The 24,433-nt window shown below is 43.2% G+C and overlaps 1 long non-coding RNA gene across 1 annotated transcript; it reads right to left on the reverse strand.

The window, feature by feature from the left end:
• Positions 1 to 10,242: 10,242 nt before the first annotated feature.
• Positions 10,243 to 24,111, reverse strand: LOC125947296 (uncharacterized). Its single transcript, XR_007468166.1, has 3 exons — positions 23,964 to 24,111; positions 17,253 to 17,435; positions 10,243 to 10,376 (listed from the first exon to the last, which is right to left on the reverse strand). It is a non-coding gene; the product is annotated as an uncharacterized LOC125947296 (long non-coding RNA).
• Between the last annotated feature and the right edge of the window lie 322 nt (positions 24,112 to 24,433).

The raw sequence follows: 24,433 nt of genomic DNA on the forward strand, positions 1-24,433 counted from the left end.
ATTAGTGTCGCTTTCGCCCGCTGGAGTGCCGCAGCCAAGTGTCATCTAATTTAACTGCCTCGCCCTCCGCCAGAGGGCATCAAGTGCCCAAGTTGACAAGTAGGTGACAAAAAGTCATCTAACCGGCTGGAAGACCACCCCGTTTCAAAAGGAATGTCAATAAATCATCGTCATCATTATCGATAGAATGCCTCGCTGCACGCGCGCCTCCGTTCCCGGCGAGATGGAGGGCACGGGCATCGAGGCACCATAGGGCATGGTCAGTGTACATGGTCGCGAAGGCGAGGCTGGAATACGGTTCGAAGCCAATGAACAGTGACATAAATAATGGTGGCACGCGTGCTGTGTTAAATGAAGGTTGACGTGTGGTGTTTGTAAATTGTTTCAATGTAATGTTGATTTTATCTAACACTTAAATAGCATATGTGTGTTAGGGCTAAGAACACGTGCATTTGGTACTTAGCTCGAAATCTCTTTGAATCTATTACATTAAATTCAAGGAAAACTCTCAAGGCTCACCGATGTAATGTCTGCGCTATAGAATGAGGTCTATAAATACAGATGGGTGTTCTCGTAAATCGAGTGCGACGTGATGTTGTGGCGAATGTTCTCACTTGCGCTTCATTTGTACTGTGCGATATTTCTATGTGATATGATGTGAGCTGGCGTTGTAAACGACTTGGCGCCACAAGCTTCGAACAGCAAACGTTCATTGTTTTCCTCCGAGAAATTGGCCACGCCAAATGTAGATGGCGTTGCCGTGCTTCCACAAGCTGCCATTGCAGGAGGTATGGGCTTCTATGGGACGTTCGCTACCATGCAGGAAGAAAAATATAGGAGGGAGCATTACGTCACGCAGCCAGCCTAGGCAAGCGAACGCTTCGTGTAGCCTGCAGTGGTGGCCCAAAACTTGACCTCTTGCGTCGAGATCACGGAGAATCGAGCTTTGCCGAGACGTTTAGTTACCGGTAGGTTTTATTCTGTGAGCGCTCGGGCGGCAGCTGCTGACATGCAGGAAGGAAAAAGATTTTTCCTTGTTTTGTCTTCTTTTGCTCTGTTTTGTTTTTGTTTATTTGAAGAGTTTCAAATGGTTTCGAATGGGTATTGAAAAAAAATCAACCGGGAATACTAAAACCTATGGCTTGCTCTGACGTTTTCATCACGTGTTGGGCCACCACAGTCGGCGACAATCGCGGTTCCGGTATGTTCCCTCCTATATTTTCCCTTCCTCCATGTTCGCCTTGCCCCAACATAGTGGAGGGGCCAAAGAACACATATACGAACGCGGACCAGTGGGAGACCACGCTGCTCAGTTCAGACAGCGAGTACCAACTACAAGTCATCATCCAAGTCGAAGATGCCACTAGGACCCAAGGGCTCCTGGCCGCCATCTAAGGGAGGGGAGATAAACTCCTCTTATACACTTGCCGTTTTCAATAAAAGTTGTTTCGCTCTCACCATGTTCGCTACCATGCGCACATATACCTTGCCGTAATGTTCAGGCGTTCGGAGAGCTGAGTCAGAGAAGTGCGTCTGAGTGCGCATGCGGACTATCATTTCAATTAAATGTTGATTTTAAATTAACACCGAAATAACAGATGCGTGTTGGCACTAATGACGCATGGATATGCTACTTCGTTCAAAATCGTGGTGAACCCATTGCAATGAATTCATGCAAACTCTCAAGCCTCACCATTGTAATGTGTGCGGTATTAGAATGAGGTCCATAAATATAGATCGAAGTGTTCACGTTAGATTGCGACGCAATGTTGCGGTGAATGTTCTTACTACGCTCAATTTGTATTGTTGTGTGCTCAGTACATGCGATGTTATAGCGATGTGATGTGAGCTGGAGCTGTAGACAACTTGGCGCAACAAGACTCGAACCGGAAATGTTGATTTCTTTCCGCCAAGAAGTTGGGCCCGCGAAATGTAGAGGGCATTGCTGTGCCTCCACAAGTCGCCATTGCAGGGCGTATGGGCTTCTATGACACCTTCGCTACCATGCGTACATATACCTTGCCCTAGTCCCCCATCTCCGACGTCACCCACTCGACGACTCTTCCGAATGCGTCATTCGTGTCATGCCCTCCATGAGCCCCACGTTTAATTCTTTAAATCAGTTGAACATCCATGAACGTCGACCTTGTATTATTTAGCGTCGACGCTTGGTTGCCACTGCCCTTCTTTTGGTATCGTGGTCACATGCGGGTCGCATTTGTTTTTAATTGCCAAGAAAGATAGCGTTTTATTTATTAGGTCGTTCTCAATGCAGAAGTGCTTTCACTATCCACTTCTTCAAAAATAACCGGTTTATGCACTGACTAACGCGCCAGAGTTTAATTTCAAAGAATGAGTACATGTGTTGTAAAGGTCTTCTTTTCATATTCACCACAAACTGCCGAGGTATCAAACCATGGAGGAGCCACAGAACTTCGAATAGCGATTGTGAGCCCAAGCGGAAGAGATTCGCCAATCACAAACGCGTGGCTTCCAAGACATCTGAAGAATACGAGTGTCTCCTTCGTTGCAGGACGGCCAAGGAGACCCGATGGGCGTCATCGTAATGGCGTGTGAAATACGATATGTTAAGATATGAATTAGAATAATAAACGTGGAACATATACAGAGTATAGAGACATATAATCAACATTTATTCATGAAATCAGACGAACAACCGTGAACGTCGACCTTGTCTTCTTTAACGTAAACAATTGGTTGCCACTGTCCTGTGTTCTGTAGCGTGCGAACATGTAGGTCGTATTCTGTTTTTATTTGCTGAGAAAGATAGCATTTTGGTCATTAGGTCGTTTACAATACAGTTTACAAACGTTTACAAACGAAATGCAGAAGCGCTTCTATTGCACAGTTTTGCAAAATTGCCTGGCTTATTCACTGACTAATGCGTACTAGATTATTTTAAATAAAGATTACATGTGGTGTAAAGGCCCTTCTTGCATCATAGATTGCTGGAAAGACATCGGAAAGCGAACTACATGGATGCACAGGCGTCGCGGAAACAACATATAGGCATATCTAGAAACAAAGGCTGCTGTACTGCCCCAGAAATTTTGTTTCGTTTATCGTCTCTTGTGCGTTGTCGCCAATGCGTATTGGCTTGGCAGGATCTCGCACTCAGTAGGGTTGCTCAAAAAACTCACTGGTTATGCTTAATTTGGACGAATCAGTACGGGTTCACTGATAGGGTTTAACGTCCCAAGACAACTCGCAGGTTACAAGAGACGCCTTATTACATGGCATCTTACATGAGTAACCTAAAACCCCGAGGTTCTTTAACGAGCAACAAAATGTCAGCACAAAGCGTTTTTGCATTTTCCCTCCATCTAAATAGTCCCGCCACTCTGATTTTTGGGTGCGAGCAGTTAGAAGACAAATAGACAAGTACATCCTTGAGCGACCTTGTACGTACTTTCTTTGTGTGCAAGTGTGTTAGGTTGCACAAATGTGAACACCTTGTGTGCATGTCTTTGTGCTTATGGGTGCTTCATCGTGTTCTCGTTTGCATTTGCATGCAACATTTGTCTTATGTAACGAAGCCATTTCTTGCAAAAGTGCCGCTTTGCCTGGCTGAAGTTGAAGACGTCTGGTACCACGCATTTTGCTCGGTACTGGGACGTGACATCTAACTGTGGCCTTTAGTAAGATTCTAACGCCACTGCAGATCACCAAGAGTACCACACGAAGCCGAAATTTTTCTTCTCTTTCGTGGAAAAGTGCCTTCGGTATTTTCGGGAATAGCTTTACGCGCGCACACCTACGCATTCTAGATTAACATAAGTGGGCATTCCTCCAAATGCAGTTGTTCTCTCGGGGCCTTCGATGCGTCTGCTGGTATATTCTGTGTGAAGTATTTTGATCGTATTCACTATTGATGCTCACGATTTGCCGCAATTCACACAAGGCGGCAGTACACGCAACTGGCTTAACGTTGTCGCACATCACCAAAGGGGAAATTCTGGCTTGGCCCAACAGTGGAGGTCAGAGCATGGACTCAGCAAGCAATTGTCCAAAGCCGTATCTCCACGTTCGAAGAGGCAGTAACGCAGAAACAGGAGGCCGAGGCCAGACACACAAATCCGCGTCACTTTTAGATTTTTGCCAGGAGCAGTAAAACGCTGCCTATTGGAATCAATTGATCGCACTTTGGACGAAACCAGGAGCTTTGCCCATCATTTGTAAGTGTCGTAGGCCCCCCGGCACAGGAAAATCCAGAGTAGTGGGAAAGCTCCCATAGTCGCTATTATTTATTGACGACTACAGAATTTCTGTTCCTGAGCGTGCTGGTAGTATAACCATGGAGTGCAATGAAGAAACCATGCTGAATAATGCTGAACGCGTAGTGTAGAGACGCAAGAATGAGAAGACTTGCTATACTGTAATACGACCGGTAGTGTGGCTAGTTGGTTGATATGAATATTTGAACGGCCGTGAAAAATACGAACGTAGCACGAAAGTGGCGTTCGTAGTTCTTCTTGTCTGTGTTGGGTTAGTATTTTGCTCTGCCATTAAAACACTAATTGTTGTAATTTCGTACAAGAGAAGTCGCCTGAATCATTGTTGGAAATAATTATGGTAGTATTGTGTGTACTGCATCAAAACCATAAATTTCATCATGGTGACGTAGAAAAACTTTGGATGTCACATGATACAAACTTTCCTTTTTCATATCACAAGGAATAATACCAGTATAACGCTGCTATTAACAAAGCGTAATACATAAAGTTTCGGACAGAGGAATTTTCGCAGGAGCGCTTCTAGTTGCCTTGCTATTGTGTAAAGCAAAAAATGTTAGCATGTCTGTGGCAGCTGAAGAAAAGGCACATAATAAAAAAATATTATGAGATTGATGATACATTCTTTATGAAATGAAAAATACAACACACAAAAAGGTATGCAAATGTGAAGGGATCAAAATGTTGCAATACTTTTAACTTATCTCTGTAGGCTGAGGTATTATTGAAGCTATGTTACTGAGATATTGTTATGGGTAAAGACCTCACAGGCCCACGAGGGGCATAACGTGAGGGGGGCATGGGGTACAATACAATACAATCGGTGCAAAAGATATCGATGCTACAATGATTCAAAAACTCGAACAAAACGAAGAAACTTTGATATAACAGAAACTAGACAGATCTTTAAAAAAGAAAAAAAAGGAAATGAGCCGATAAGCATTGTTTAACAGCATGCAAGTGAAAAGAGAATGTTACGTTATATGTTACATAGGACTTTATACATTGCGTAATATTAAAGAAGAGAAAAAGAAGAAAACAAAGCCGGCAGATCCCACGCCCTGTGGGAATCGATGTTATGCGAAGCAGTGTGCGGGGAGCCTCCCAAGTTAATGAAACGACCATGAGAACCCCAAAACGTAGACGGCTGTCTCATGACGTACATGACACGCATATCATGAATGTCATGTCATGTCCTATTATTTATGTTTTTCATACACTCTTGTCATACTATGCCAATTTTGGTACATACCAAGTTAACGAAACGACTATGAAAGCGCCAAGACGTTGGCGGCTAGATAGATACTCTCAAAGTGGCAAATGTTCTCCGAGAAATGCTTCGTATTTTATAACACATGCACAAGCGTGACAATCCATTGGAAACGTAAACGTAATCGGAATAAGTAACTACGTACCAACTCCACCCGAAGAACGAAAAAAAAGAAAAAGAAATAACTGCAAGAGGCGTCAAGATTTATGAGCAAAGGAATGCTATCCGGAAGGCTGTTCCAGAGACAGATAGCGCGAGGCAGAGGGGAAAAGCTAAATCCTGGCGGCACGTCACATACGCGGGCATACCTGAAATTATTGTGCAATCTGCGCGATGTGAAGACGTGGTGCTCTCGCTTAGTAGGGATATTCTGTCAGAGAAAATGAATTTAGGAAATACGACAGATATGCAATATCAAGCCGTGTAATCAACGACTGCAACGATATTTCAGCTTTCATCTTCGTTATGCTAGACTGGGCACTGTATTTACGAGTAATGAAACGACTTGCCCTATTCTTAAATATTTTCAATGCTTCAATTAGGTATTTCCGATGTGGTGACCACACGGGGGATGCGTGCTCAAGCTGGGGTAGCACGAATGTTAAATAAGTCCGCTTAAGAAAGGCAGGTGGAACACGGCGCAAATCCCGGCACAAAAAAACCAATGATTTGGATGCATTGGCTGAGACTCACGTAATGTGCTCATACCATGTTAGGTTAGGTGTAAGGTGCACGCCCAGATGCCTATACTGCGCAGTCGGGGATATACTATCATTGTTAACGTGGTAGATAAACTGGCAATTAACAGATTTACGGGTGAAAGACAATGTTTTAAATTTTGACACGTTTAGTGATATGAGCCATGTATTACACCACTGGCTCACTATATCTAAGTCTCGTTGGAGCGCTAGATGATCATCACTGATGCATATTAACGAGAAAGCGTTAAGGGCCCCGTGTCGCAGAAAATCCGGCGTCGGCGGCGGCGTGGATGTCGACGTCCGTGGCGGAGAAAATAATACCCAACCAGCCAGACCGCGCATGCCCTCCACGTGGCGCAAGGTTTTGGTGAACAAAATTACATTTTTCACCGTGAAATCGGTTAGAAAAATTGTAAAGTACGACTTTACCATTCGGCGTCGGATTCGGCGTCGGATTCTAATTGGAATGTAAGAGAAAACATAATTCTGTTACGACTGAACTCAAACACAAACCTCCTTTTCCAGCATATCTACCACACCTACAGTCGTGCGCTCGGGTAGATTTGTTTCCGAAAATCATATCCAGATGGCGCTCACATCCTGGGCAGGTCAAATTTGCACTTCGCCTGCCTAATGCATTTTGGACACGTGAGCTCGTCGGGGCAATAGCAAACAATTAATAAAATAATAAAAAAAGTTTCTAGGGTCTTCACATTTTAATATAAGACCACTTATATTGCCCCTGGAAAAACTTCTTCCCAGCAATTTCTGTTTAATACTGAAGCCGACTTTACGGAGATCGGTGTAAGCTTGGTCTTTGTAAGCTGGCTTTCCCACGTTCAGTGTTACAGTGAAGCGCTTCGACTGAAAGAAAAATGGGATGCGAATGGGGCCCGATAACGCTATCCCGTTCCACTCCTAAAGGCAAAGCTGAAGTGTCCTCCAATTTTTCTGATGGAAATATGTGCAATCATCGTCGCAAATTCGTATACAAGACGATATGTTGTTGGGCAGATAATTTATATATATATATATATATATATATATATATATATATATATATATATATTAGAGTCAACGGAGGCCCAAGGACGCTTCCTTGAGGCACACCAGAAATAACGTTAGAATTGGGGGAATTGAAGTCGTTAACATAGATTTGCAATAACAGAGGTTTGCGAATTGCTCGCGCTTAGACAAAAATTTATCTAGTCCTGGCAATGCACAGGAGTCCAATTTTAACGCAGAAAGTTTCGATATGAGGCGGCAATGTGCAACACGATCAAACGCTTTGGAAAAGTCAAAGAATGAAGCCTTGTATTCATGAAAAAGCTATTGTATTCACGGATTCATTGAGCGTCGTTAGAGGCTTAATGAGGTTACAAAAACAAAAGAACCCTGTTTTTATTGAACTGTACTCATTGCTATGTACAGCGTACATGTGCAACCAAGTCATTGTTCTTTGCTGGGTACCGGGCCACAGAGGCATAGTAGGCAATGTAGCTGCCGACGAAAATGCTACGTCAGTAGCCTATAGTGATACTGATATAAATATGCCCATAGGAGTCACAGACCTCAAACCCTTCATATGACATCAGTTGAGGAAGTATTGGCAAATCCAGTGGGATACCGAACTATTAAATAAGCTGCACATCATAAAACCAAAGTTAGGGAACTGGATATCTGAGAGAACAGCAAGACAAAAGGAAGTGCGTCTTTGTAATTTAAGAATAGGGCATACTTACGGCACTCACTCTTTCCTACTGAATGGAAGCGATCCAGCGACATGTACAAAGTGTGGCGATAGTCTTACATTCCTCCATGTTCTTCTTGAGTGCCCCGAGGTAGAAGCAGAGAGGAAAAAGTATTTCAGTTTCGCATACCATCACCGCTTAACTTTACACCCAGCATTTTTTCTGGGCAATGAACCGCGTTTTGATTTTAAAACAGTACTAAAATTTTTAGCCGAAGTCGACATCTTAAAAGTCATTTGGCCCGAATACTTGTAGCACGGCCTCCTTTTGGAGGCTGCCGCTGCAATACAGTCATATTTGTAAGTACGTGCCTACCAGCCCTTGCCCCCAAGGGCTTTGTGAGGTACTAGTGCTGCTGTCACCTCCACGACATGCTAAGCATTCTTCATCGCAGATATTTTATTATCATAGCGCACATCACAAATCATTGCGATCATTTTAGTATATTTATATCCTCAGTATATTGCAGTGATTCATTTTAGGCCCCTTTACAGCCACATTTATCCACCATTCTTAACCCATTTCATGATTTATTAACGGACCATTCATTACTCATCACTACGTGCATGGCGCTGTTTGGCCAGCCCTTGCGCCAATAAAAACTACACATCAATCAAATCGTTGAACACTCACTCTCAGAAAAAGCGCTTGCGTTATCATGATGCAACAGAATGCGATTACTCTCTTGACTAGGGCTTATTGTTTTCCAAAATTTCTTGGATTTTCCTTGAGTTTTGTGGAAGGTCGTTTGAAAAGTACCTATCCTTTTCTGTGCGTCGGGCAATGCAATATAATTTAGGATATGCTTTATATTGATTTAGGCTGGGTTTTGTATGGCCGTCATTTGGTTTGAGACGACATGGCACGCATCAGCCTTTGTCCTGGTTTTCACATTGCCCGGCGATGCTATAGAATTTTCCAATGTTGCCACTCTAGCATTTAGTTGCTTAATTTCATCATAAGCGGCAGCCTGCTTTTCAGGACTACCTTTTAGCTCTGTTAACAGAAGGGTAAGGTCATTTTTAAACTTCTATATGGGGTTCAGGGCCTGGGCAAACGCATCAGCTTCGGCCTTGTTCATGGGACCAGAATTAGATTCCACGTCACGCGAAATCATAACTAAAAGATAAAATAAAGGACAACACATAGCAGACAAAAAGTTTATCCTCTATTGCCGCAAATCAGTCAGACATGGTGGGCTGGAGACCGCTAGGAAACAGTAATTTCGAGCACCTAAAGCGAGCTGCACGGTTAAAGTAAATGACCTGCAAGAGTAACAAGCGTGAATACGCTATCTTCGGTGCGATGTCCCAACTGTAGGGCGGGAAGCGACTCTTTATATCCTCCGCCAGTAGCCTCAGTCGCTTTCGAAATGGATTCGTATTGCCAGGTGGGCCAGCGGCTCTCACCGAGAAGCGGCATCCGGTACGCTGGAACAGTCATTGGCGTAAGGTGGTGGACAGGCGGTTCTTGTTTCGACTTGTGAAAGGCGGAAAGAATCAAACCGGTGATAGTGGCCAGCAAGGACAACAATCATGAGCACGCCATCCTCGATACGATGTCGTGCCCAAATTGAAGGGCGGGAAGCGGCCCTTTATATCTTCCGCCTGTCACCTCAGTGAATTTGGAAGTGGATCCGTGTTGCCAGATGAGCCAGCTGTTTTCATCCAGAAGCGGCATCTAGTACGCTGGAAGAATCCTTGTCGTAAGCTGGTCGACAGTGTTTTCACTCGAGAAAGGCGGGAAAGACCACACCGGTGACAGTGGTCTGCAAGAGCAACAAGCGTGAGTACGCCACCCTCGGTGTGGTCTCGTGCTCCCTGCAATCACAGCCCCAGCAATCATCTTGAATTTATGTGAAAACCTTGCAAATGCCAAATTTGTGCTCAGAAGAAAGTACCAGCGTACCCGCATTCGCACTGCGCACTGCTCACCACGCTCGTGGGATGTATGGACTAGGATATTACTGCAATCGACAGGTCGGCGATAATTGTAGCAACCGTACAAGGCGCTCTCGGACGAGAGCTACAGCCTATAGACTTTTATGGTAGACTGGACAATTCCATGGTCAAAAGCACCTAACTTCGAAAAAAAAATGTGAAAGAATTAGGAGGCAGCGGGAAATAATCTTCTAGTACAGGTATGTGACAATACTCACATTGCCGTGACCGCATCCGCTGCAATTCAAATTCAGTTTTTGGTGTTGTGACAAGGGTGCAAAGCATTTGAGCAGACGTATTCAAATAATGTGTGTGATGAACTTTATTAGTTTTGGCTGAAAGTGATGATGCTCTTCGAATAAGGCACTGGGAAAGTGTCCTGGAACATCGGTAAGAAGTAGCTGCTTACTATGCATTTCTTGTGTTAGTAGGAGCAGCGCATATAACGTTTGGATCAGCATCTAAAGCAGAATCAGAAAAGAAATGCAACATGTAATAAAACACTGAAAATATGCATATTAAGCGCCTTATAGACTCAGTGTGGTTGAAATGTAATTATGAAAATTTGTTCCTTAATCTTCGAGTTTTTATGACCACCAACTATGCTACTACAATGAGCTCTGAAATTTTCCGCGCGACTTCTCCTGGAATCTGAAAGGCCTGCTTCGCTATAACACAAATGACTGATGTGTGTATGAATGACAACATCGGGAAAAGAAACGGTCAAATATTCGTTAGCCACAACCTCGTGTTGGTCTCATATACTTGTATGTTAGGTTAAGAAGCAGAATATCGCAATAAGAAAGAGTTACCACATATATATTGACAAATAATTCTCTTTTTTTTCAAGATTGTGGCATAAATGATGGACGGACTTTGAAGGATTCTTGTAACATTTCCCCAATTATGGTCTCCGTAAGCTCGATAGTAGTGAATATGATATATAAATATGTGTGTGTGTGTTTGTGTTTATGTGTGGGTGTAGTACGAGAGGTGAAGATTAATTCACTCAACTTTCAAACTAGCATATACAGACGGAGGAGAATAGTTAACCTAGTTAACAGATAAACAATCAACGTTCTTTAAGTAGTACAACCCGAATGAAATGACGAAAAGCAACATGGCTAAACGAGAGTTCTTTCCATGATGTGACCAGACCAGAAGTTCGAAAGATCGGAGTAAGAGTCACGCTTCCTCGAAACTGGGGAGATAAGTTGGTAGGTTAGCCTTACACAAAAATTATTATCACACAAGGCACGCAGAGCATTAGTGAAAACTTAAGTTATTCCAGATACGCCTTCTCAAGACGTGCACAGGAAAAAGACAATATAAAAATGGCTGAAGAGTTAAGTGCTCTTCATCAGATCACATACGTTGACGCACTAGTTAAAATTAACTGATATAAAACTGTGTGCAAACAATGGTTGCAAGAACAGAAAATAAAACCAAAACGTTTATGCAATGTGACATTTCAGAAGACTTTTACCTTAGATTGTGTAATCTGTCAAAACAATATCTGGTATATTTGGAGGTAAATAAAGATCACGGCGGTTTGTTCTGTAAATTCCAGAGGTAGTTTTTTTTTTTACGAACAGGATCTCCAAGTTGTTTGCAAATCAAGACGTGATAAAAAAGCGCGACAATGACTTCTGAGCGCTTGTATAAGAGATATTTTGGCTGCCATAAAGGCCAAGAAGAGAGAGGAGATTGCGGTGAACTTGTAACAATTTCACGATATGAACAGGAGGCAAACAGTTTAAAAAGGCGTGTCGAATAGGTTGTGCAAACCCCGGTGGTTGTCTAGGAATAAATAGAAGTTGGTATTTGACAGAACCAGCGACGAACAGCAGACATTTATTTTTCAAAGATGCGAGAGGCAGAATTTTCCAAGGAAGAAAATTTGACGCTGGAAGGGAAGAGAGGATTTTATTTAAGGAAAGGCAGAGAGGCCCGACTGAGGTAGTATGCTCTAGCCTGCTACTCTGCACAGGCATGAGAGGAGAAGGGAAAGAGATAGAATGTATGATGGTGAAGACATAATAGAGGGATGCTTCATGCACGATCCTGCTCGACTACTAAAGGCACGGGCCCCCATTGCTGCCCTGGAAATATTCCAGAATCTCCCTGAATGAAGATTGTTGCATATCTTGTTAATCGACCTCACACGCAAAGGAAGTTTCTTAGAGGCCTGTCGAAAATCCATACGCATCACAAGACTAAACTGGTGAGTGGCGCTCCTTCCCAGGCTTACGAAGGCTCATCAAGTGCGAGTTTCGTAAACTGTTACAGAAGAGCTGGACTGAGAGGCTACAGTACGACCAGCCCCTGTCGAACGAACTAAGCAGCCGGCAAATGGAACTCGTAAAGTACCACGCGCATAGAATTCAGTTGATTCTGTTGCACGCCCTAACTCGCCTCTTTACCGTTAGTTCCCGTTTCATACTAGCTGAGAGAACGATTAGGTTCGTCAGCTTGTTTTTTTCCCTACCTTGTGCAAAGGTTCAGTGCAGTGTGGTGTGGAGCGCGTGGGTTTGGACGGCACCGAAGGCTGTTTTACGTCGAAGCCGGTCACTAAAAATGAACGCCTTCCACTACCGTTGCCAATGAATCAATTGGATTTGGGCTACCTTTTTAGTGATGAAGGACGACACACATGGTTGGATAGAAGGGTGGTGTGGAAGTGACACTTCATCTCGATGGGACATTCTACGGGCCTTTGGTGCCTGTCTTGAATGGCGCCCGGGGCGGCCGCGAGCCGTTGCAGCTTCTCTGTGCGTAGAATAGCCCTGAGTAATGTCCTGAAAAGTGCTCACTTCATGTTTAATCTTCCGGTGTAATTCTGATGTTGTCTCGTGGTTGCTGGAGCAGTTCCACCACTTCGCCACCGCCTGGCAGCACTCGCCTTCATGGGATTCACCACGTTGTTTGTACGTTACATTACTTTTGAGACTTTGCTGATAAGAGGCCAATCTTATCCACCCATAGCGCTGCACTTTTTCTGGCCCGTAGGACATGCTGAATGCCTGAAGTAGCTTGTTTAGACTTGCAAAATCAAGGGTTTCTGACTCAATAGTCATTTTGATGCGCCTTGACCTTCCAAATCGATGGGTTTTAACAACAGGTAGATACGACTGGTAGAACTGCAAATTTTGCAGGATCCACGTCCGTTATTTCCTGGGCCACATCGGAAATCAAACCAGTTGTGGTTCCTTCCCCGCCTCCCCTTAAGTCATGTTAAGGTATCTATTTTCGCGGGTGGGTTAGTTTTCACAAAAAAGTCGCTGTGTCGCCCAAAAGGCTAAGCATCGATTGCGATAGCAAATTAGTAGACAGCTATACGAAGCAGAGGTAGTTTTGTCAGCCGTATAAACTCGTAAACATTTGTTTTCAAACTAAATTAGCAAGCATGGCGTCCCGCGCGCGCAGGCAAAGATAAAGACATCTTACTCGACGAGTGCCGACACTCACTTGTCAAAACGCTTTCGTGAGGAAGAGCGGCAGCAGCAGTAAGTGAATTCAGCTCACTCCTGCCTCTTGCTTCAACGCAAACTAAACGGTGAGAGCACACCGTACACGAAGCTATGAGCCCTCGGCACACCTAGACTCTGTACTTATCGCAGATCGCTTTGAAGACGGGGCCTGTGCGGCCGCGCTCCGCCGCGCCCATAGGCAGCCGCCACTGGAATAGAAAAACCCTACTCCACCGGTACTTCCTTCACGCCTTCCTCGCTGCGCGCGCGAGGTCAAGCTGCCATCATCGGCTCACCCTTGCATGCTTTCACTAGCACCTACAGCATAAGGCGCGCGGCCACGGTGTTATCGCACTTGAACTTTATAGAGAACATCACAGCGACGCCGACGGCGGAAATGTGCCTGGAGTGTCTACATAATTGATATCGCAACAAACGGAATGTTCTACCGGGTGGTAATTCAAGGTGGCTCAGCTTGGCGTGGCGCCACACACTCAACATATTCCTGACAAGTTTTGTCGGTTTATGGAGGTAAAGACGTCCGTAACTGTGGATTGTACAAAATCGTTAGTTTAGTGCGATTTGGTACTCGCTTTTCTGGTAGCAAGTTGTTAGTTGGTGAATTCCTTGTCAACTTTTCCATCAGACGGCGGCTTGACACAATTGTAATGTTATTGTCCAAGGCCATCTTTTCTGTTGATGATTCTTTGGAAGACCACTGAGGCTGCGTCGCCGTCAAAGTAGTCACCACGCCAAAAAAAGAATGACGGGGTGTCCTTGGTCGGCTCACTCGGTTGTGTTTCGGTCCCAAGTTCGGGAAGACATCGTCTCCCGATGCGCAGACCACCATCGTCAAGTGGATGCGGAAAACAGAGAAAGATTACAAAGACAAACGCTTACGCTCTGCTGGAATGAAGGGTTTCTAGAAATACTCGGACGAAACAGCATGAAGCACGTGCACATTTGATCTCCTGAACAACTGATGCAACGTTCGCAGATGAACGAGGTGTATAAAATATACATTGTACGTTAAACAGCGTAGTCAGTTCCAATTTCATTCTAATTTCAACCACACCTAATTTTCCCGATGCTTTCCTTGGCTTCATTGTCTGTTGGCTTTATGTAGTACAGTACGGCACACAAATCTTGCTAAAACGTGAGGACTTGTTGTCTTAAGAAATGCATTCTAAATGCGTCTTTATCCTACCCACCGTGTTTGCTTAGTGGTTATGGTATTGGGCTGCTATGCAGAAGGTTGCGGGACCAAATCCCAGCCACGGCGGCGCCATTTCCATCAGGGCGAAATCCAGAACACACCAATGTACTTAGATTTAGATGCGCGTTAATGAACTGTAAGTGGTCAAAATTAATCCAGAGGGTCAAAATTAATCCACTACGGCATTCCCGAGAATCATATGGCCAGTTTGGCACGTATAACCATAGTTTTCTTTTTGCGTTTTCATTCGCCGCATGAAATAACATTGCCTACTTGCGGCATTCGCCGGGTTCCAAAAATATTAAATAATATTCCGTGAGATTGTAAGACTTTTTCGATTAGCATTATTCAATTATGAAAATATACAATAATAAAAGTTGTATGTCAGGGCATAACACAATTCACCGAGAAATAATTTCTTTAACACATTATGGGCGACAAATTACTTTAGTACCTTTTACCAACAAGCTGCAGTTGAAACTTTAGTAACATCAGCTAAACTAACACGCAGAGAGTATATCAATACTATGTTGCTAATCAAACGAATAATTTCTTAGCGAGAACCTTTAATGCGGACGAGAAGTGTACGTTATATTTATAGAAAGTGCGCCTCCTTAAGTGAAAGAATATTCGCTTATTGCCCAATGCTGCGTTTGCCAGTTTGGAGAAAAAAGTGTTCAGTGCCAGTGAAAAAAATTCTGAGTGCCAGGAAACTTTTAGTGTGTGTTTTAATGTTTAGACTTACCAGCTGCTTAAAGGCTTCATAATGCATATAACTAAATTAGTTCTGTTCAGCTGAATTGTCTCACGGTGAGGCCTGGCACGACAAAACGCTAAGTCTTCGTAGCTGCTAGCCTAAAAGATTTACATAATCAATTACTTTTCAAAATTCAATTCATTTTTAAGTAGAAATCGCGATAATAAATTATAGTAATAGTGAAATGGTACATCTTAACCAAAAATTTGACTATTAGTACCACGATTAGGACCCGCTGGGGTGGCTCAGTCAGCTAAGGCGTTGCGCTGCTGAGCACGCGGTCGCGGGATCGAATCCCGGCCGCGGCAACCACATTTCGATGAAGGCGAAATGCAAAAACGCGCGTGTGCTTGCGTTGTAGTCCACGTTAAAGAACCCCAGGTGGTCAAAATTATTCCGGATCCCTCCACTACGGCGTGTCTAATAATCAAAGCTGGTTTGGCACGTAAAACACCAGAAAGAAGAAGAAGACCACGATTATGATATTCATCTTGAAACTTCGCTAAGGAAAGTATTCGAATTCTGTTTGGACATAACACATACCCCGCAATTTACGACGTTGAGTAATATGAAGTGTAACACCATGCAATGTTTTAGAAATCTCAGAGAAGGATTTCTTATAAGGTATTCTAATGTTGTTTATGGAGTATTTTTACATAGCTATCAGGACCGCCCCATGTCTGAAGCACGACTCTTCCGCCTGCTCAAAAGATGTACCTGAAAGGCCGAAACGCGGCAGCTTTATTTAGAATATCCACTCTAACATTAAAAAATACACACACACACACATGGTATAACGTCGCATTGTTCTATCATTCCTCTCCCTTAGTCTGTCAAAATGTTCCAGCAGCACATTGTAGCGATCAGCAAAATCCGTGTTCATACTTCCTTATAGAGCTGTAGAGAGCGCTTTATGCATCCTATTCGGAAATAGTTCTTCATGAACGTCTTTACAGAACACGGAATATTTGATAGTTTCAAAGTTTTCTTGTGAATTTAGTACAATTGTGCTTAAACCTCTTCCTTCTTAGCGCACAGCTGCTGTGCTCTTCTGTGCATGCTTCGGAATTCCTCCAGGGAGTACACTAAATTTTAATATTTCCTTGGTACACTACGGGCCAACTGCAAGTGATACGACATGATAGAACTTATCGCGATAGCCTGATTTCACACCTTCAGCAGCAATGTAAATGTAGAAGAGCAATGTTTGACCTTAGTTTCATTGCAGGCTGTCGATGAGAAGCAAATCATAAAACTTACATGTGTAATTTAGACTGCTTATTCTTAACCCTTCAATTACGAGACATAAAAAACCAGAAAAAATTCTTATTTTCTATTTAAATCTGCAAAACACATGAAGTTACGCTCAATCAACAAAAAGAAAAAAATATTTTCACAAAATTTTTTCAGCAATAGGGGGACAACACCAGGTGGCAAACTAGAAGTGGGCTTCACCCCAAGCCACCTAAGGCTGCGTTTTTAATTTGTCTAGACAGCTGTCATCATATGTGAACCAAAGGTATTCAGTTCATTTGCTTTACAACACGTACGACACCACCACAGTTAGATATCTTGCATCGGCCTGTATCCTCTGACCTTGCTTTCAAAAGACAGGAAGTCGTGTGTCTAACTTATTCCTCGTCCGTGGTCCTGCTCTAAACCAACAAATGACACTTCCTGCCTGTCGTTCAGTGTTTGCCGAATACATTTCGCAGGAAACTTCGTACTCAATACTAAAACTCGGCAACAAAATAAAAAAAAATCCGGCATGTTGCTGCAGGCAACACTCATGAATAAAGGGTTGAGAAGAACATAGTGCACAGTTCACCAATATTCATAGGCGACATGCGATATGCTCGCTTCAATCTCTTCAGCATAAAAGTAGCAAACATACCGCTGCATCTCGTGAAGCACTCCTCACAGCTACGGAACCTATTCGGGACAAGCCCACAATACCCGTCTTTAAATTCATGGCAGGTGTTGTTCATGCTGTCAAAGTACCATCGCTCCGTTCGGCCATTGCACTTTTCCGCGTGTCTGTGTCGGCTGCAAACAGCTTTTTTCAGTTTGTTTGATGCTGAAAATAAATAAATAAAGTTTAGGTTGAACAACATTTGCAATTCGCCCTTTAAAGCACGCGTGTTTTCGCTGATGCCACAGACAGAAACCAGGCACGAAATTTGGCAACAGCTACCTGGACCCAGCAAATGTCGATTTAGTTAAAACCTCCAAAAGAGACGCTGTAAGACGCAAATTCCGTGACAGAACAGACATTCCTAATTGTTGTATTCCATTAAGGCGATTTTTTAGCTTGGGGATTGTTTCCTATGTTACTAGTGAACAATTAACAATTTGGGAGGTCAGTTTGCTTTGTCCATATACCTGTGGTTCTATCCTTCGTATTCACTCCGTCATGATGTACTTAGTTTTTCCATACGTATTGATCCGGGTTTTAGGGCACATTTGAGGGAAAATTATATGCATAATGCTTTACACAGTTACACCTTGTTTCAACTACATACCATTTTATACAAGTATAATGTGTTAAGGAGTTGAAGGTGGGACTAATGTATGTTAAGCGATTCTCTGTGCAGCCGGTACACAATGTTGCTAACTTGCAAGGTGTGGCTTAAATACTATTTTGTTCATGTTATACGAAAACATGCGTGAAATTTACTTGCACTTGGCGAGCTTGCTTTGGTAGAAATAATTTCAACCTAATTTTAGGTGAACGCTTGAACAGTATTAGCGTGAGCGCGCTCATTTTCTGCCTTATCGAAGATATTACAGCATTACAGTATTACATTACATTGCATTACAGCATTACATTATTACAGTAACCTCATGTTAATTGCCCTTCTGTTATATTGATTTATTTACTCATTTTATTTATTCAATACTGTTAGCCTATTCAGGCCTATACAGGAGAGGGCATACAATGTACAGAGGGTTCCATGTTAATTTAGAACAAAAATTAAAAAGGCATAATACATTGTAAGCATGGACGCCAACAACAAAAGAATAAATGGGCTATACTTTTGAATATTTCAGTGGAAATAGCAGTATTTGTAAACATGTGTAGGATACATGTGTAATAAGGATGCGGTAATAAAAGGTTATGCACTGTGTGAAAGCAGTAATATAGAGATAAAACAAAGAAGAAAAAGGAAAAATCGTTTGAAAGGAACGTGTAAATATATTCGCGATGCATTCTTTTCGCTTCTCTTTGCGCACCGAAAACTAGCGGCTTAATGTAGGAAGTCAAAATAAGATTCTGCAAGTGAAAAAAATGGGTCAACTGATTCAGCATTGACAATGTGATTCGGCAGGTCATTCCACATTTCGATATATAAAGGGAAAAATGAATACTTAAACGTGTTACAGCGTGGGATGGAGGGGGGTACATTTCTCGTGCTTATTGCTACTCGAGTGACGGTTCGGAGATTTCAAGTATTCTTCCTCATTTATATTTACCTAAATTGTTAGAAAGAAGGAAAAGAAATTTTAGGGAGGCCAACTTACGCTGGCTAGCCAGAGTTGCTATACGGGCTTGCATACGGCAGCGCAGTAACGCTCTCTATTCTGGCATACTTTGAATAAACCAATCTAAGTGCCCTGTTCTAGATTTTTTCTAACATCGAAAACCTAGTTAAAAAACCTCCTTAAAAACCTAGTTGCTTGAATGCTTGTCTAGAAATTTGATCGATATGGACATCCCACATTTAATGACTGCGTTAATGTGACCCCCAAGTACTTCACGGTATTCACCCGTTTGATGTCTGTACTGAAGAGCGTGTACTGAAAATGGAGAGGTGTCTTTCTGTGAGTAACCGTAATGCACATTGTTTTATCGGTGTTGATTTGCATGCCATGTCTAGTAAACCAGTTGCCAATATTCTCTAAGGTTTGTTAAGCTTTGCTTGGTACCCCGCTTTATTAGCCAGAGCGTATATTACACAGTCGTCTGCAAAGAGTCTCATTGTAACACCTGGTTCCATGCGAGTATAAATGTGGTTACCGTAATTTAGGAATAGTGTTGGTCCTAGTTCAGATCCCTGCGGTATGCCAGAAAACACCTTAACATGGTCAGATTCAGACTTATTAAAGCTAACATACTGCATACGGTTGATGAGATAAGCTGCAATCCAAGAGACAATTTTATTGCGATAGCAATGATATAGACACTTCAACCGGATTTCTGCCGTCGTCGTCGCCGTCGCCGTGAGGTCCCGTATAGATAAAATCTTCGCCGCGCGCCGTATGCCCGAGCGGAAGCGTGCGGGGACGCGCGCTATCACGGAGAGCGAACGCACTCAATCTCCCACGCGCAAGCAAGGAAGCGGGAAGCCAGCGCCGGAGGGAGCGGGGGGGGGGGGGGGGGGCGCACTTCTACTCTGGCAACAACCGTGCTCGTCGCTCGCCCGCATCGTCTCTTATCTCCACACGGCTCTGACCTTTGTATGCGCTGTGCATTCGCCGCTCAGTTTCCGTTGAAGCGATAGACCGCACGTACCTTCGCCCGCTGCGGCGTATCCGCTTGCTGCCAGCGTTTTCACAGTCGTTGTCTGCAGTCATTCAGTGTGATCTATTCATGTTTGTTTGTGCGCGCTCACACCACGCTTGTTCATTCAGTTAGTAATAGTCGGGTCACATTTTCCAACGCATGCTACACATGCAATGCTGCCCGGATCCGCAGTACAGCGCTACAGGTGTGTCCCTTCGCATGCGCTGCCCACGGGAAGCGCTTCTCATCAACACCACCGTTTCACACGCGCCTTCTCGTGGTCATCGAGTCTCTCTTCATGTCGGTCTACTTACGCCACAGCCCACCTGCTTACTTAATCAGCTCATGTTTACTACAATTCATATTGCTACCAAAGCCGCTCACCTTACTTCTTATGACATTGCTGTGTTGCTATCGCATTCATTGCTTCGCCCTTAGGGCGAAACTGTGACATTTTTGAATTAACGCCAAATGGTTCAAGTTATTCGATGATTAACGAGTGTAGGACGCGGTTGAATGCCTTAGAGAAATCGATAAATACTGTATCTGTTTGCTGTCGAGAATGACTAGCTGTAGCAAAGTCATGATTAATTTCTACAAGCTGCGAAGTGGTCGAAAGGGTCTTTAGAAAACCGCGTTGGTTTGGGTAAAGCAAGTCGTTATCCTCCAAGTGATGCTTAAAGATATGGGTCTGTAGGCGTGTATTAGCTGTTTGTTGCCACTTTTATGGATACGTATAACTTTCGCACACAACCAGTCAGCAGGCAAAATGGCTGTTTCGAATGATAAGGTGAATATGTTTTGTAGGAAAGGGGGATAACTGAGCACTATAGCGTCTAAGAAATGTGTTTGAAATTTAGTCCGGGCATGTGACTTTTTAACGTCAAGTTGTAGAAGCAGATTATGAACACCAGTTTCTGTTATCATTAGGTCTGGCCTCTGAGATTCGTTGTTTGTTAGTGGTAGATGTGAAGGATGCGTACGCGTAAAGACTAGTAAGTGTTAAAAGCATTTGCATTAGTACGCGCATCTTCAACGAAACTACCAGGAATTTCCATTTTAGTCACAGGGCTATCTGGTTTGGATACATCTTTCCAGAATTTGCACGGTTGATTTGTCATAAAGTCTCTCAATGTGTTCGAAAAAAAGTTCTCTCTAGCAGTCTTTATTTGCGTTTTTAACTGGCGTGAAAGCTCGTTGAAGAGAACGGATAAGTTTTCATTTTTGCGCATCCTCTGAACTTTTCTTTTCAGGTGGATTATACTTCTCGTCATCCATGGCGTTTTTCGATTAGTTTTTTTTTAAGCCTAGAGGGCACAAAGGTGGATTCGCAATGCGCGACTCATTTTTTTAGTTTCCGCCATAGATCAACAACACCTGTCGATTTATTAAATAAATCATCCTGCAATGCTTCAAGGAAGCCTATAACACTTTCGTCGTTCGAGTTGCTATAGTTTTTGACCGATATGCATGTAGTTGCACCAGCATGCGATACGGGGCTACTCAGATCATGAAATGTTAGTAGAATGAGATTGTGGTCAGATATACCTTCTACAATGCTTATTTCTAATGTTAAGGAGCTGGACACACAAGCTAAGTTGAGCACTGAACATGATGACCCTTGGAGGCGAGTTGGTTTCGTCAGCATCTGTGTCAACGAGTAACCAAACATTGTCATAAAGAATGTGTGAACCTTTAACTTCAATATTCTTGACTGCAAAACTTCCCCAGTCTATTCCTGGGTTATTAGAATCCCCAGTTAGCATGACGTTAGTTCGCTATTTATTCGGCAAGTTTGACCATACAAAACAAAAATAGAATGAACGTGTCTATAGCCGCATAGTATACGTACACAATCAAGTACTACCACTACAAACTCTCAATTGGGGGCTGCGCTCTATATTTTCTTTCATGGATTGTTATGGTTTAATTGTTTCTACCAATTTTTACACCGAGATTACGTATGGAATTTAAGGGATTGGTGCTTACAGTGCGTTAATTTGCGACTGAACGGGATACACAAGTGTTTGAATCCTTCATGGATTTCATGTCTGGTACTTTAGGCGTTTCCATGTCCTCTTACCTGTGTATATGTCCCTGAGTATTTCAATAATTTCAAAGTCTCAACTGCTACGAGCGAAGGAGACCCTATACTGCTTTAGCCGTGACAATCCAAGCCATCCACATGGCTGCCAGTCAGTGCGTCACCGTATTATGACACCGCCTTTGTGACTAACGCTAGAAGTCTTGAAGAAATCTCGACTGAAATTTGCTGTAATGTGAGTTGACGTCTAGCAAAACTATACAACACACAAAAGAAGCAGAAATTGCTCGTGGTTTGGCATACAGGCTGCATGTTGTCATATTCATCAGTGATGTTTCCGTTTCATCTTCACCCCAGATGTGAATGCCCAGGCATAAACTGCAACCCCTGTGAAGATGTTCATAGTAAAATATGGCCGATGATCTACAAAATATTATTAGAGAAGACGCTTTGCAATAACTCCTGGACAGACTCAACCCTTTTATTTATTATGAAAACTGCACAACAGCAAGAAGAGGGCAGTAAAAACGAACGAACACAAGCGCTGCCTTCAAAGCAACGTTTTATTAAACAGGGTAACTATCTATATCGGCCTGCAGCAACACGTTCTCGCAATGGAACTGTCACTTTGTGAAGTTGCAAACAGAGCTAAAACAAGAAAGAACAAAAGCTAAAAGCAAAAATAACCACTCAACGTTCATTTGTGAGAACACCTGGCAGATTAAGTTCAATAACCACTTTCAGCGCTTTAACATAGGGCAATTCTTTGTAAGACAGGGCAACGTAGAGGTTGTTAGCTCTGTTAGCAAATTTACAAAGTGACAGGTTTGATTGAAATCACCTATTCGAGCATATTTATATATATACAGGGTGTTTCAGCGAGCACTTTCAAAATTTATTTAAGGTTGCCTGTGGCAGATAGCCCAAATCAATTTAATGAGCTGGTCTACTCGAAGAGGCGGACATTACTTGCAGAAAAGATTGAAATGCATAATTGACTAATTACCAAAAATTCACTAATTAAGTTTCTAACTAATTATCCGATGACCCATATTGCAATTTACAAATTGTAGCCACTGGAGCTGGCAAGGCGGATCCACTTAGAATTAGTTCTCATGATGACACCAGTTTCGAGATATTAATTCCGGAACTTTGTGGAGAAACGCATTGTAGAGAGGCCTAATTGCCAGTGGCACGTACCTAGTTACCGAAGTTTGCGAGATATTCATTAAAGTATGGCATACCCGGGGCATTCATCGCGCCTCTCGAGAAAGCATTGGCGTAAAATGCGCTTAATGAGAAGCAGTCCCTGCCCAGTGCATTTGTGGCACGTCCTGCAATTTGGCCAATTTTCTGTGCTTGAGGAACCTTGTGACATTGGTTCGATTACGCTAAGCATCGGAAAATTTTAAGTCATTGTAGAGCGGCACATTTTCTGTTGCACACATAGTTACCCAATTTGGCGTCAAAGGGTGTTCATTGGAGAGCAGCACACACCTACTGGCACCTACCCAGCTACCAAACTTGTCATCTAAGAGCTTCATTGAAGACCAGCACGGACTGAGTGGAACACACCCAGTGCTCCGAGTCGGCGTGAAAGGATTTCTTTGAATAGCAGTGCATACCCACTCCCGCTTCTACACTGACCCGTGAAAGAACTTCGTTGAAGAGAGGCACGTATGTACACATTGGCACATACTAAGTGATCCAAGTTGATTCGATGGTTGGCTTCGAAGCCTGTTACCTCAGCCAAGCAGGCCAGCTGCCGTATAACGTGTTTCACAACGTTCGCACGGAACTGGCCCGCCATGCATTTCGGAAGCCACGCACAGCTAGGCTTTGAGGTGGCACCACTAGATGGAGCCGAATGTACGTAGGCAAGCACGAAAGAGGAATCCCACTGCACTAAAAAGACCTGGTACATAACTTGTTTAGCAAGGTGTGCAATGCGCTGTGTAGCTATATTGATTCAATTTCAAACGCATTAGCGCCGACAGGCGTCGCGACAAGGGTTCGGCTGATGTTTGTTTTATTTTATGTTACTGTTGTGTACTTACGTAGGCAATACCATTGGCACGACGTCTCTGAAGTGAAACGGTTGTCGTTTCCACCACAACCTGTATAGGTGAACATCCTGCAGTTCCTCGTGTTTGGGTGATAATACCAAGACTGAATTTTCTTGCTGCAGTTCCCATATGACGGAGGCAGAGAACAATACGCTGCTTCCCATGAACCGGTGGCTGAAAATAAACGTTCGACCGTCATTAGTGACAAAACTTAGCGGAGCGTAGAACACTACGTGCTTAGGCTGTTTACTTTTTTGCCGATTTCTTCCATGAGATATCATAATTTTTAATTCATTTACCTAATGGAAGCAAACATAGGGGACTGCAGGGCTTCAACAGTATGAAATGTTAAAAATTCAAATAAGTTTTGCACCTAACTATTTGTTTCAATTCGCGTATTTCTCAATTGCAGAGTGGAAGTTGGTCGCTGCTATGTCAGGTTGCTAAGCCGAAAATCCCAA

Source organism: Dermacentor silvarum, chromosome 7 (assembly GCF_013339745.2).
Source record: "Dermacentor silvarum isolate Dsil-2018 chromosome 7, BIME_Dsil_1.4, whole genome shotgun sequence".
Taxonomy (NCBI): domain Eukaryota; kingdom Metazoa; phylum Arthropoda; class Arachnida; order Ixodida; family Ixodidae; genus Dermacentor; species Dermacentor silvarum.